This window comes from Cherax quadricarinatus, chromosome 5, assembly GCF_038502225.1.
Source record: "Cherax quadricarinatus isolate ZL_2023a chromosome 5, ASM3850222v1, whole genome shotgun sequence".
Lineage (NCBI taxonomy): Eukaryota > Metazoa > Arthropoda > Malacostraca > Decapoda > Parastacidae > Cherax > Cherax quadricarinatus.
Genome location: NC_091296.1, coordinates 10,515,893 through 10,528,006, shown reverse-complemented (window position 1 = coordinate 10,528,006; position 12,114 = coordinate 10,515,893). Strand labels below are relative to the sequence as shown.

The 12,114-nt window shown below is 45.5% G+C and overlaps 1 protein-coding gene and 1 long non-coding RNA gene across 5 annotated transcripts in view; one reads left to right on the top strand and one right to left on the bottom strand.

The window, feature by feature from the left end:
- LOC128684844 (phosducin-like protein) overlaps positions 1 to 12,114 on the bottom strand; it is a 372,671-nt gene that overhangs the window by 280,450 nt on the left and 80,107 nt on the right. The gene's annotated exons all lie outside the window — the stretch shown is intronic.
- The window catches only part of LOC138854816 (uncharacterized), a 640,137-nt gene continuing 633,240 nt past the window's right edge, over positions 5,218 to 12,114 (top strand). Inside the window, exon 1 of the long non-coding RNA XR_011393983.1 lies at positions 5,218 to 5,380. This is a non-coding gene — a long non-coding RNA (uncharacterized lncRNA). The remainder of the gene's footprint in view (positions 5,381 to 12,114) is intronic.

Here is a 12,114-nt window from a genome sequence, read left to right as displayed (position 1 = left end):
GTAAATATTGCTCACCTGGTAGTAAATATTGTTCACCTGGTAGTAAATATTGCTCACCTGGTAGTAAATATTGCTCACCTGGTAGTAAATATTGCTCACCTGGTAGTAAATATTGCTCACCTGGTAGTAAATATTGTATGTGAGAGATAAGAGAAGCTTGTATAAATTTCATGGGTAAACTAGTAGTTATCTGTCAAACTACTGTGAGCTTGTAACAGCACCCCCCCCCCCCCGGGGGAGAACCACTGGTGTTTACCTGCTAGCCAGGGTAAGCCAGTAGTGTCACTCTACTACTGACTCTCCTGCTAGCCAGGGTAAGTCAGTAGTGTCACTCTACTACTGACTCTCCTGCTAGCCAGGGTAAGTCAGTAGTGTCACTCTACTACTGACTCTCCTGCTAGCCAGGGTAAGTCAGTAGTGTCACTCTACTACTGACTCTCCTGCTAGCCAGGGTAAGCCAGTAGTGTCACTCTACTACTGACTCTCCTGCTAGCCAGGGTAAGCCAGTAGTGTCACTCTACTACTGACTCTCCTGCTAGCCAGGGTAAGCCAGTAGTGTCACTCTACTACTGACTCTCCTCCCGGTAAGTCCTCGGGATTGATCATTGCATTAAGTTACCAACATTGGCTTAGGTTTAATCTGGTTACTGGTGTGTCTGTGCCATAACCAGGGTGTCCTCTGGTAACTTCTGTGTTTTCTCATCCCGTAGGATTGGAATCGGGGTGGCTCCAGTTTGCAGACCATGAGGGACTGGCTCTGTGTGAGTGTACCCACCTATTATACTCGCCTAATTGTGGTTACAGGGGTCGATTTATTGCTCCCGACCCCGCCTCTTCACTGGTCGCTACTGTGTGTGTGTCTTACGGCATTGTTACATTGTTACTGATTTCTCTGTTTACTTCACTGGTTCTCACTCTCTGAGTGAGAACAATTAGGTCAGTTGAGGGAGTTTGAGTCTCTCAGATATTGTAGCATTGACCATCCCCCAGGATGCGACCCACAACAGTCGACTAACACCCAGGTACCTATTTACTGCTAGGTGAACAGAGGCAACGGGTGTAAGAGACTTGCCCATACGTCTCGCCCTGCCCGGGATGTGTGTGTGTGTGTGTGTGTGCTCGCGCGCGCTTGTCTGTCTTTGTCTCTGTCCAGAGTTCCATCCTAATCGTATGCTTGAATTACAATTCGGATATTCTGGCCGACTCTGCTAGCCTCCACCTCACCGAGTTGGCTCTAGAAAATCCGTATGAACATCTGCATTGACCAGGGCTCTCTTCCTTGAGTATACCTGGAGAAGGTTTGAGATCAACGCCCCCGCGGCCCGGTCTGCGACCAGGTCTCATAGTGGATCAAGGCCTGATCAGCCAGGCTGTTACTGTTGGCCTCACGCAACCTGACGCACGAACCACAGCCCAGCTGGTCAGGTGCTGACTTTAGGTGATTGTCCAGTGCCTTCTTGAAGACAGCCAGGGGTCTATTGGTAATCCCCCTTATGTATGCTGGGAAGCAGTTGAACAGTCTTGGGCCCCTGACACTTATTGTGTTCTCTTAACGTGCTAGTGACACCCCTGCTTTTCATTGGGGGGATGCTGCATCGTCTGCCGAGTCTTTTGCTTTCATAGGCAGTGATTTTCGTGTGCAAGTTTGGTACTAATCCCTCTAGGATTTTCCAAGTGTATACAATCATGTATCTCTCTCGCCTGCGTTCCAGGAAGTACAGGTTGAGGAACTTCAAGCGTTCCCAGTAACTGAGGTGTTTTATCGCAGTTATGTGTGCAGATTGTATACGATACGGTTATCCTGGTCAACCCTGTCATCATCACCTCGGTACTACAAGGAAATCTGACCGGAACATCTACGACTTCGCCTGTATTCTACAAATTATCTACGGAGCATTCAAGATACCAGCAACATCCCTTGTTAATTTTGGTCATTGTAATTTTAATTTTTTTTTTCAATTTTGATTCAAGTTAATAAACTTCATATTTTTCTCTTTTTCTTATTTTATATCGTCTTTGATTATCAGTTGAGTTTATATACTTTTTTACTATATTATTCATAAAGGAACGTGAGATCTCAGCCTCGTCCTGGGTTCCATTCCTCACACAAATGGTCCAAGTCAGACCGTAACATCGTCGTAAGCTCCTCTCTCCTATGTGCGGGTTATTTGTTTATTGTTCCAGTCGCGGTATTGTGTCTTTCTGTTCTTTCCATTCCTCACACTGTAATTACCTGGATGTTAGTGGTATTATGTAGTGGGTTCATAAGGAGGGTGGGATAAGACTGGGTTTGGAAGCCCAGGTTTTGGTCTATAAATTGTGCTGTATATAACGAGCATGTTAAACACAGAGGTGCACTCAGCAGCATGAAGACACAAGGGGGAGGTAATGTCCTGGGCTCCGCTTGTACCGGTGGTGAGCGTCCCGCTTATATATCTACACATGAACTGCAATGCAGGTTTCCTGCTAGTAGCATTGCCAGGCTGCAAGGTTACGAGGAGCAGAACATGCAGTGCTGGTTTGGTCACTGCTGCCATGAGCAGCACCAGCTGAATTCATCACTGCTGCCATGAGCAGCACCAGCTGGATTCATCACTGCTGCCATGAGCAGCACCAGCTGGATTCATCACTGCTGCCATGAGCAGCACCAGCTGGATTCATCACTGCTGCCATGAGCAGCACCAGCTGGATTCATCACTGCTGCCATGAGCAGCACCAGCTGGATTCATCACTGCTGCCATGAGCAGCACCAGCTGGATTCATCACTGCTGCCATGAGCAGCACCAGCTGGATTCATCACTGCTGCCATGAGCAGCACCAGCTGGATTCATCACTGCTGGTTTGATTATCTAGCTTTATACAGTCAACAGTAAGGTAGAAATAGTAATCAGAGCATTTATACTGACGACGTTTTTCTCAGTGTTTCGCTGAGTGTTGGACTGTATTTGTCCTGACTCTATCATAACCTTCATTATAACTACACTTCGTTGAAGACAGAAATTATCACGTTATAAGGTAAGACCTTAAAACATGCCATGTTTCGCTACAAATCGTTACAAATCCACCTGGATTGGCCAAACACCTAGTGAGCGAAACTATTCGCAGTGAAACCTGATGTCACGCAGGTCTATTTACACTGTGTAGTTCAACCAGTTTCCCTGTAACCACTGATACAGAAAATAGGTGAAGAGGCGAGTACCTGGGTGATGTGACCTATGCTGCTGCATGGATCGGGTCACATGATGGCAGGTGACCAGAACCATGCAACAGGGGTTCGATGAGAGAAGTGGTGGTTGCAAGGGAGATAACTGTCGACTGTTATGGAAGCGATGTACTGGTAATCGTGGCGGAGCCCAGCCTGTCCATCTGCTAAACTTGAACGAGAATAAGGGATAGGCCTGAGGGTCACGTGACGTTAGGCTTGCCAGGGAGCCTGCTTATAAATGGAGTGTACCTGGAGAGTGTTTAGGGTCAACGTCCCTGCGGCCCGGTCTATGGCCAGGCCTCGTGGTGGACCAGGGCCTGATCAACAAGGCGGTTTCTATAATATATACTACACAATACGCTGGCAGGTTTCGCTAGCGTGAATTCGCCCTGGTGTCACTAGCATGTAAAACAAGTAGGGACCGTCGTGGGCTTGTAGATCACATGTGCTTCATATGTTCTACGAGTATATGTGATCTTGTTGTAAATCATTCTTTGTATTGTGTAGAATCGTTGACTGATATTCGTCTCTGTAGTGTCTGTCAGACCGTTTATACTGTATTTGATTATCTGCCTGCATGGTGGTACGTCCTGCATGTAACGTAAATAGTGAATAGTATGTAACACGAGTCACACTGAAAGGTCACTGATGCTGACCTCCAGTTCAAAATTCCCGGCTTGACCTGGTTCGCCAGGGTATATAGCCTCGATTTGAGATGTAGGAGCCAGGTGGTAAAGATACTCTGACAGAAAGGCATGGTCTCTGACCAGGTCGCAGGGGCTTTGACCCCCGAAATCCTCTCCAGGTATACATTTCCACCGGTAAACTCAGTTCAGAGAAGTGGTTTATCATTTTAAAGTTCCATCTTCTTTCAAACCCCAAATCTCACAACACTGGTTCTGCTCTGCTGGTTTATACTGCTAGGACTGTTTGAAGCTGCTACCTCTCTACCTGGTGGTTGTTCCGAGGATCAACGCCCCCCGCAGCCTAGTCCTTGACCAGGCTATACGGTGGATCAGGGCCTGATCAACCATGCTGTTACTGCTGGCCAAATGCAATTCAACGTATGAGCCAAGGCCCGGCTGAGTGGGTGCTGAATTTAGATATATATCCAATTCCCTTTTGAAGGCAGCCAGGGGGTTTATTGGTAATTATCTTTGTGTGATAGGAGGCTGTTGAACAGTCTTGACTCCTGGACACTTATTGTGGGTTTTTTTTCCTCTTGGTGTACTCATGTCGCCCATACTTTCAAATGGGGGATGTTACACCACCTGCCCAGCTTTTTGCTTTTGTAAAGAGTGATTTTTGGGAGCAGATTTGGGACCAGTCCCTCTTTTCAGATGCAATTTATGATCTCTTTCGCCTGCATTCCGGGGAGTACAGGCCAATTAACTCCAAACGTTCCCAGTAAATAAGAGGCGCTTGACTGAATTTATACATGCAGTGAAGGTTCTCTGTTCATCCTCTAAATCTGCAATTTCACCTGCCTTGAATGCTGCAGTTAGTGTACAGCAATATTCCAGCTTAAGAGAGATCCTGTGCTGACAGTTATATAGCATCTGTATATGAGTTATCTCAGACATCAGAGGTTGTACACTTGTACATTCCGCGAGTATAAGCAGTTTCCCCATGTTCATTTCCTTTTCAAGCAAATCTGCTTCCGTATGTCCTATTTGTAGCTAGCGATCTCTTGGAGAGGAAGGTTTATATTTGTAGTTACATACATATACAATATATATGTTTGGATTAATTTTTCTTGCTGCAATTTCCGTATGTCAAGTGTCAGGAGTGTGCTCTGCCTCTGCCTGACGCACGATGCTACTCGCCCTAATACCCCCGAAACGCGGTCATAAGGGCCTTTTCTGGGACGGGTCTAAGACATGGTGAATCTGCGATGTGTATTATACACATTACTATATATTTACTGGCTTATTAAAGTGAAATGTGGATAGATGGTAAGGTGATATGTTTTCCCTCGTAGTCCCGTATCCCCCGCTCAGTTTGACGTAAGCAATAGTGGAGGGTGGGTGTTATTGTTGCTGCTCTGCTGCCTTGTGTGACTTGCCACTGGATTTTACTGAGTCCTCGCCATGAGTGAGCGGTTCAAGGTGTCCTCCGTAGGGGACGGCGGACCGCAAACCAACTACGGGTCGATAGATAACGATGAATTCGACGGTAAGGGGTCGGCACCCACGTCACCTGGTGGTGGAGGGAGTTTGGGTGGTGGTGGTGGTGATGATGGAGATAGTCTGGGTAGTGTTGGGGCTGCTACTGGCGACCCAGACACACCTACACCACTCAGCTTCAGCATGGCCAACGGTAACTAACATCTCTCTAACTAACAGCATGGTAGCTAGTATCCTCGCCCGCCCTCCCACCATTGCTTTACCTTGCCTTTCCCTCCATAACTTCCATGGTGGTGCATGTACACGCTATTTCACGCCTCCTGCTGCACTTCACGCCCGCGTTCGTCCTCGTGGGCGTGGCTGGCCTTGAAGGCACACCCACACACACCCACGCACACCCACAACTGTTGTTTTTATACCGATGCTTCGTTGAGGTTCCCAATGGTGAGTCACTGTTCACTCTAGCGGGGTTAGTGGGTGTTGTAACCCTTCCTCCCCTTCCCCCCCTTAACCCGGCAATAAAGGGGGTATGCTCCTCCCTCACCCTTCAAGGGAGGTTCCTTGAGGCTAGTCAGGGGCTCTTGATCTTGAGAATTGGATCTGTGCTTCAGATCCCTGAATTGACCCTGAATACCTTCTAACAACCCCCCCCCATAGACGCTGTATAATCCCTACGGGTTTAGCACTCTAATCACTGACCTTCCCCTTTACTCTTTGGTCTCTAGGTCCAATTTTCTAGTTCTTGTGCAGTGTCAGATTTCAGGAACGTAAAAAAAAAAAAATGAGAAAACTTTGGGTGGTTGACCCCTACCCTGGTGTTCCCACGTGCCCGCTGCCAGACGTGCCTCCAGCACACCCTTTTTCCCCACTCCCCTTTCCCTTCTAAGGGGGAGTGCTCTTGATCCTGTGAATTTAGAGCTATCTTCCTGATCCTTGGATCAAACCTGATAGCCCCTCATCCCCCCAGGAGCTGTGTGACACCTACTGTCTTAGCGCTTTCTCATTTATAACCCCCCCCATCACCGTTTCAAATTCTTCTAGCAATGTGTAATGAAGTGCGGACCTGGAAGTGCTCAAGTGTTGAGTAAGTGTTATGCTAGACACTTTATAATGGTGGTAATATAAGCAAACTACAATATGTTCCTAACACAGTTCCCTCGTTACAGCCTCTCCTTACTAATGTCCGCTGACTGGATGCTTGAAGACGTGAATAATTAACACTCGGGTATCTGAGTGTCGTCGATCCTGCCTCATCATGTTTAACTCAGCCATGACAGTTACTTTTTTCCACGAATCGGCCGTATCCCACCGAGGCAGGGTGACCTAAATTGAAAAACGAAAGTTTCTCTTATTAAATTTAGTAATGTATACAGGAGAAGGGGTTACTAGCCCCTTGCTCCCGGCATTTTAGTTGCGTCTTATGACACGCATAACTTATTGAGGGAAATTCCGTATTATTATTATTATTATTATTATTATTAATTGGGAAACTTTAAACCTGTAATTTTTTTACAACGCCTTGGAAATGGAAGGTAATCAGGTATACCTGGAGGTTACCTGGAGGTTATTCCGGGGTTCAACGCCCCCGCGGCCCGGTCTATGACCAGGCCTCCCGATGGATCAGGGCCTGATCAACTAGGCTGTTACTGCTGGCCGCACGCAGTCCGACGTACGAGCCACAGCCCGGCTGATCCGGCACTGACTTTAGGTATCTGTCCAGCTCTCTCTTGAAGGCAGCCAGGGGTTTATTGGCAATTCCCCTAATGCTTGATGGGAGGCTGTTGAACAGTCTTGGGCCCCGGACACTTATGGTGTTTTCTCTTAGTGTACCAATGGCGCCCCTACTTTTTATTGGCGGCATTTTGCATCGCCTGCCCAGTCTTTTACTTTCGTAGGGAGTGATTTCTGTGTGCAGATTTGGGACCATTCCTTCCAAGATTTTCCAAGTGTAGATTATGATATATCTCTCCCTCCTGCGTTCCAACGAGTACAAGTCAAGTGCTTCCAAGCGTTCCCAGTAGTTAAGGTGCTTGACAGAACTTATACGTGCAGTAAAGGATCTCTGTACACTCTCTAGATCTGCGATTTCACCTGCTTTGAATGGAGATGTTAATGTACAGCAGTATTCCAGCCTAGAGAGAACAAGTGATTTGAAAAGGATCATCATGGGCTTGGCATCTCTCGTTTTGAAAGTTCTCATTATCCATCCTATCATTTTCTTTGCACGTGCGATCGTGGCACTGTTGTGATCCTTGAAAGTGAGATCCTCAGATATTACTACTCCCAGGTCCCTAAGGAAAAGGAGAGCTGCTCCAATCAAGAGCTCAACTTCACGGCACCTCCTTGAAGGGTAAATTACACCCATGCAACCCAATCATTGTATGATCAGCTTTGATGACGTCACGATTCACTATTTAAATACTTGTGACCTTTGTTTAGTGACAAAAAAGTATGCTCGAGACACTAGCATTGCTGAAAATGTGCAGGTTGGAAAGGGAGAGGCGCGGCCTCTACAGGCGAAGACGACGGAGAACGCTTAGTTTTGATTATAATGATCAAAGGCAGCAGACTCTGAAGGAAGAAAAGTAAGACTGGTTAGGTAAATGGAAACAGTCGAAATTGAATGCGTAATAGTGTCCAGGAGAGACAGAGAGAAAAGCCACGAATAAAATTTAGAGAACTCCAGAATACTTCTGGATGCAGAATCCAGGACACAACTTCTGTTGTCGGACCTTCAACTAAAGGAGCTGAAACTTCCACTGATGACAAAGAAATGAGTGAAATTTTCATATTCTAATACGACTCATGACCGAGACCCAAACACTACAGACATCTCCATAATCCCACTTCGACGCCATTGAGTGCATGACCGTGCACTCCGCCTCAGGCCCACACTCGTCAAACTTCATGTTTATCAAAGTTCCAAAAAAAAAAAAAAACATGATCATATATCCTAAATCTATGAAAAAGGAGCCAGGACGCTGGAATCGCCCCACATCCATTAAAATATCACTGATATAACTCTACTCCAACAGCAAAGCAGTTGCAAAAAACTATAGGCTGATAGTGCTGACGTCCCACATTATCAAGATTTTTGAAAGGGCTTTTTAGATTCTGCATGAGTGGCATCCATAGAAGACAGCGAACCTCCAAGCTAATATCAACTAAGTCTTCCACTGGGTTACTGACAATATGATCAGTGAAGACCAATCCCGGTTACTAAGTTACGGAAGTTTTGAGGAAATGAAAACAAGATGGGAGTACAAGACAAACTCGAATCACTCAGTAGAGCTTGAGTAATATGAGAGACCTGAGAGTGATAAGGTCAGAAGAGCTCACATTCAAAGAGTACAACAATGTCATCTCAAGGGCAGGCAAAATAATAGGTTGGAAAACTAAAACTTTCAAAACAAGAGATGCAATAGAACATAAAGGAGGAACACTGCAGTACGCCTGTTGGCCCATACTGGGCAGATCCTTCACAAATCCAACCCACTAACAATATTTGCCCAACCCACTTAGTTCTACCCTAACAATAAGCTCCGATAAATCCACTAACTCGTGTGCAAGTCCCACTCAAATCCAACCCCTCTCACTCGTATATTTATCCATCCTAAATTTGACAGTGATGACACTTATGGTCATCAGTTCTCCCTAGGTTGGAATATTACCATGTACTACTACCTGCTTCCTTCAAGGCAGGTAAAACTACAGCACTGGAACCTTCACAGCTCTTATAAACTCAACCAATCGCCTAAATTATTGAGAGCGCCTGAAGTTCCTCGAACTGTGCTCAGTAGAACGTAAGCGAGAAAGATACATGAGAATATACTACTAGAATGGATTGGTCTCAATCTGCATACCATAATTACTACATATAAAAACAAGAGATTTGGCAAGCGGTGCAAGATACCTCCGGTGAAAGGTAGGGGAGATGAGTACAGTAAGAGAAAAAAGTAAGTGTGAAGGGACCATGGCTCTTCAGCACCCTTCATGCACACCTACCTACCTACTTGGTTGTCTTCAAGATGGAACTCTTCAGATTCCTCAAGTCATTTCCTGATCATCTGGGCTGTGGTGCATACATCGGACTCCGGGCTCCAACAGTATGATCAGTCAGGCCAGCAACCAGGTGTGGACTGAGAATGAGCGGTGACCTCCCGAAGCCATTACAGGTAACTGGTTTCGAGGATTCTACTCTCGCAGCCCGGCCTGAGGCTACACTTCTCTTTTGATTGATCAACCAGGCTGTTGCTGACAGTTGCCCGCAATACTGGCTGAACCAGTACTATGTACTAAGGTAACTTTTGCATTAAATGTTCTTTCATATATAAGCAGTTGTGATAACTGATCAAGACTTAGTCTTGAGCACAACGAGGCTAAGCAGTATCCTTTATTTTTGCTAATAAAATTAAGCTATTAAGATGAGGCCCTCACCACTGAGCAAGTGACTCGTATTCAGAGCTGCATGACGCTTGCGAGTCCAGCGCTGTTGCTAAGATAGCAACTTCATAGCTCCTTTGTTGCACAACCGAAATTATCCGGGTCGAGCTCTGGGACCTATGGGCAAGTCAATCACCTACTGCCCTTCTCGCCTACCAGTAAATACAGGGCTGTGGGTCACCCTAGATGATACTGAAGGCTTCATAAGCCAAGGAACTGGGACTGCTATCCTCTCTCTTGGATCGTGTCTGATTGTCTCCCATTCCCAAGGAGCGGTGTGGCTCCCTACGGATTTAGCACTCTCCCATGAATAAGATTAAAGTATATTGAGGGGGTTGCATCCCGAGGGAGTTCCTTAAAAAAAGGGGGGTCTCCGAGGAAACTTATTTCGAGTCGAGTCTTTTAACTAGAGAGCAGAGGCGCCCATAATAATGAGGCTTCCACTCATAACTTAGGTGTTTGACACTGCTTCCACTCATAACTGAGGTGTTTGACACTGCTTACTCATAACTGAGGTGTTTGACACTGCTTACACTCATAACTGAGGTGTTTGACACACTGCTTGCACTCAAACTGAGGTGTTTGACACATTGCTTGCACTCGCAACGTGCACACACGTCCAAACTTCAATACATAATTGCAATATGCTTGTGACTAAAGTCAGGCAGGTTTATTCTAATGTTATAAACAGGCGAGCCAATCCACTTTGCATTGATTTCTTCTCATATGTCATCACATTCGGCAGGAGGCATGCTGCAGGGTTAATGTGGTCTTAGCTTCACAACATATGCTCCAGGAAAGAGAGCATATAGTTTACAGCCCGGATAAAATAACTTCGGGATGTTAGCAAATAGCCTTAGGAGGATAATAAAACGCCGTAGTAAAATTTAAAACGTTGGGAGAGCGAGATTACCTCAGTCAATCCACTTAGTATGATAATCTTGTGCAAGACGAGTTGCAGGTTGATGGTTGAAGCCAGTAACAGGGTGCTGGTGAAGGGTTCTTCATATAATAAATTAATTAAAGCCGCCCTACCTTTCCTCCGGTCAACCCTGATTACAACCCTGTCCCAGTAAGAAGAAAAAAAAAAGGCACAATACCGTGACTGGAACAATACACAAATAACCCACATATAGGAGAGAGCAGCTCACGACTTTCCAGTCCGAATTGGACCATTTACAAGTCACGCTTGTAAATGGTTTCTGGTATGTGTGGGGTTATATACGTACCATGATAGTGCTTTATCTCTACGGGCTTACGTTTTCTAATAAATATGTTATATTGTTTGCTTACGTGTCTTTCTAAACCAATAATAATAGTGATTAAAATAATAGTTTATCAAAGAAAATCATCAGCCTTTGATGTTACTACGGCTGTGCCTCGGCTGGACTTCAAATATATGGAAATTTGCACCACCTGCTGATATAAATATAACCAGATGCAAACTTGTCAGCGGAATTATTCATACAATTGTCATGCGAAAAAATCTAATAACTTGGGCAGCATTCTTTCGCATTTACTGGAGAAAAGTTTGTTTTATTCATGAGTGACAACCAGAGTCGTACCTGAGTAACACCTGTTGTCAGTAATTCGTTCATACTGTAATTTTCTTGGCCGAGACAACATTACAGTATATCAAAATGGTATACAATACCGACAGGTTGGTAGGTAAGACACATAGGCAACAGTTAGGCAACTTTATTCCGAAACGTTTCGCCTACACAGTAGGCTTCTTCAGTCGATTACAGAAAGTAGGCAGGAACAGTGGAGATGTGAAGACGATGTAATCAGTCCATCACCCTTGAAGTCGTAGAATTTTGAGGTTGTCAGTCCCTCAGCCTGGAGAAGTTCAGTTCCATAGTCAGGAACTATCTGAAGATCAAGCGACAGTGCGGAGACTTAAATACTGTCGGAAGGAGAGGTGCAGAGTAGTAGTAGTAGTAGTAGTGAGAATGTAGCCACTGAGAGGTCAGGTCCCTCTCAGATCCAACAGTTCTCACTTGAAAGGGTTGTCCAAGGTGTTTTCTGTACCAAGAGGCCATGTGTTGCAGTGTCTGACAAGATGAACATCAAAATGGTATACAATACCGACAGGTTGGTAGGTAAGACACATAGGCAACAGTTAGGCAACTTTATTCCGAAACGTTTCGCCTACACAGTAGGCTTCTTCAGTCGATTACAGAAAGTAGGCAGGAACAGTAGAGATGTGAAGACGATGTAATCAGTCCATCACCCTTGAAGTCGTAGAATTTTGAGGTTGTCAGTCCCTCAGCCTGGAGAAGTTCAGTTCCATAGTCTGGAACTATCTGAAGATCAAGCGACAGTGCGGAGACTTAAATA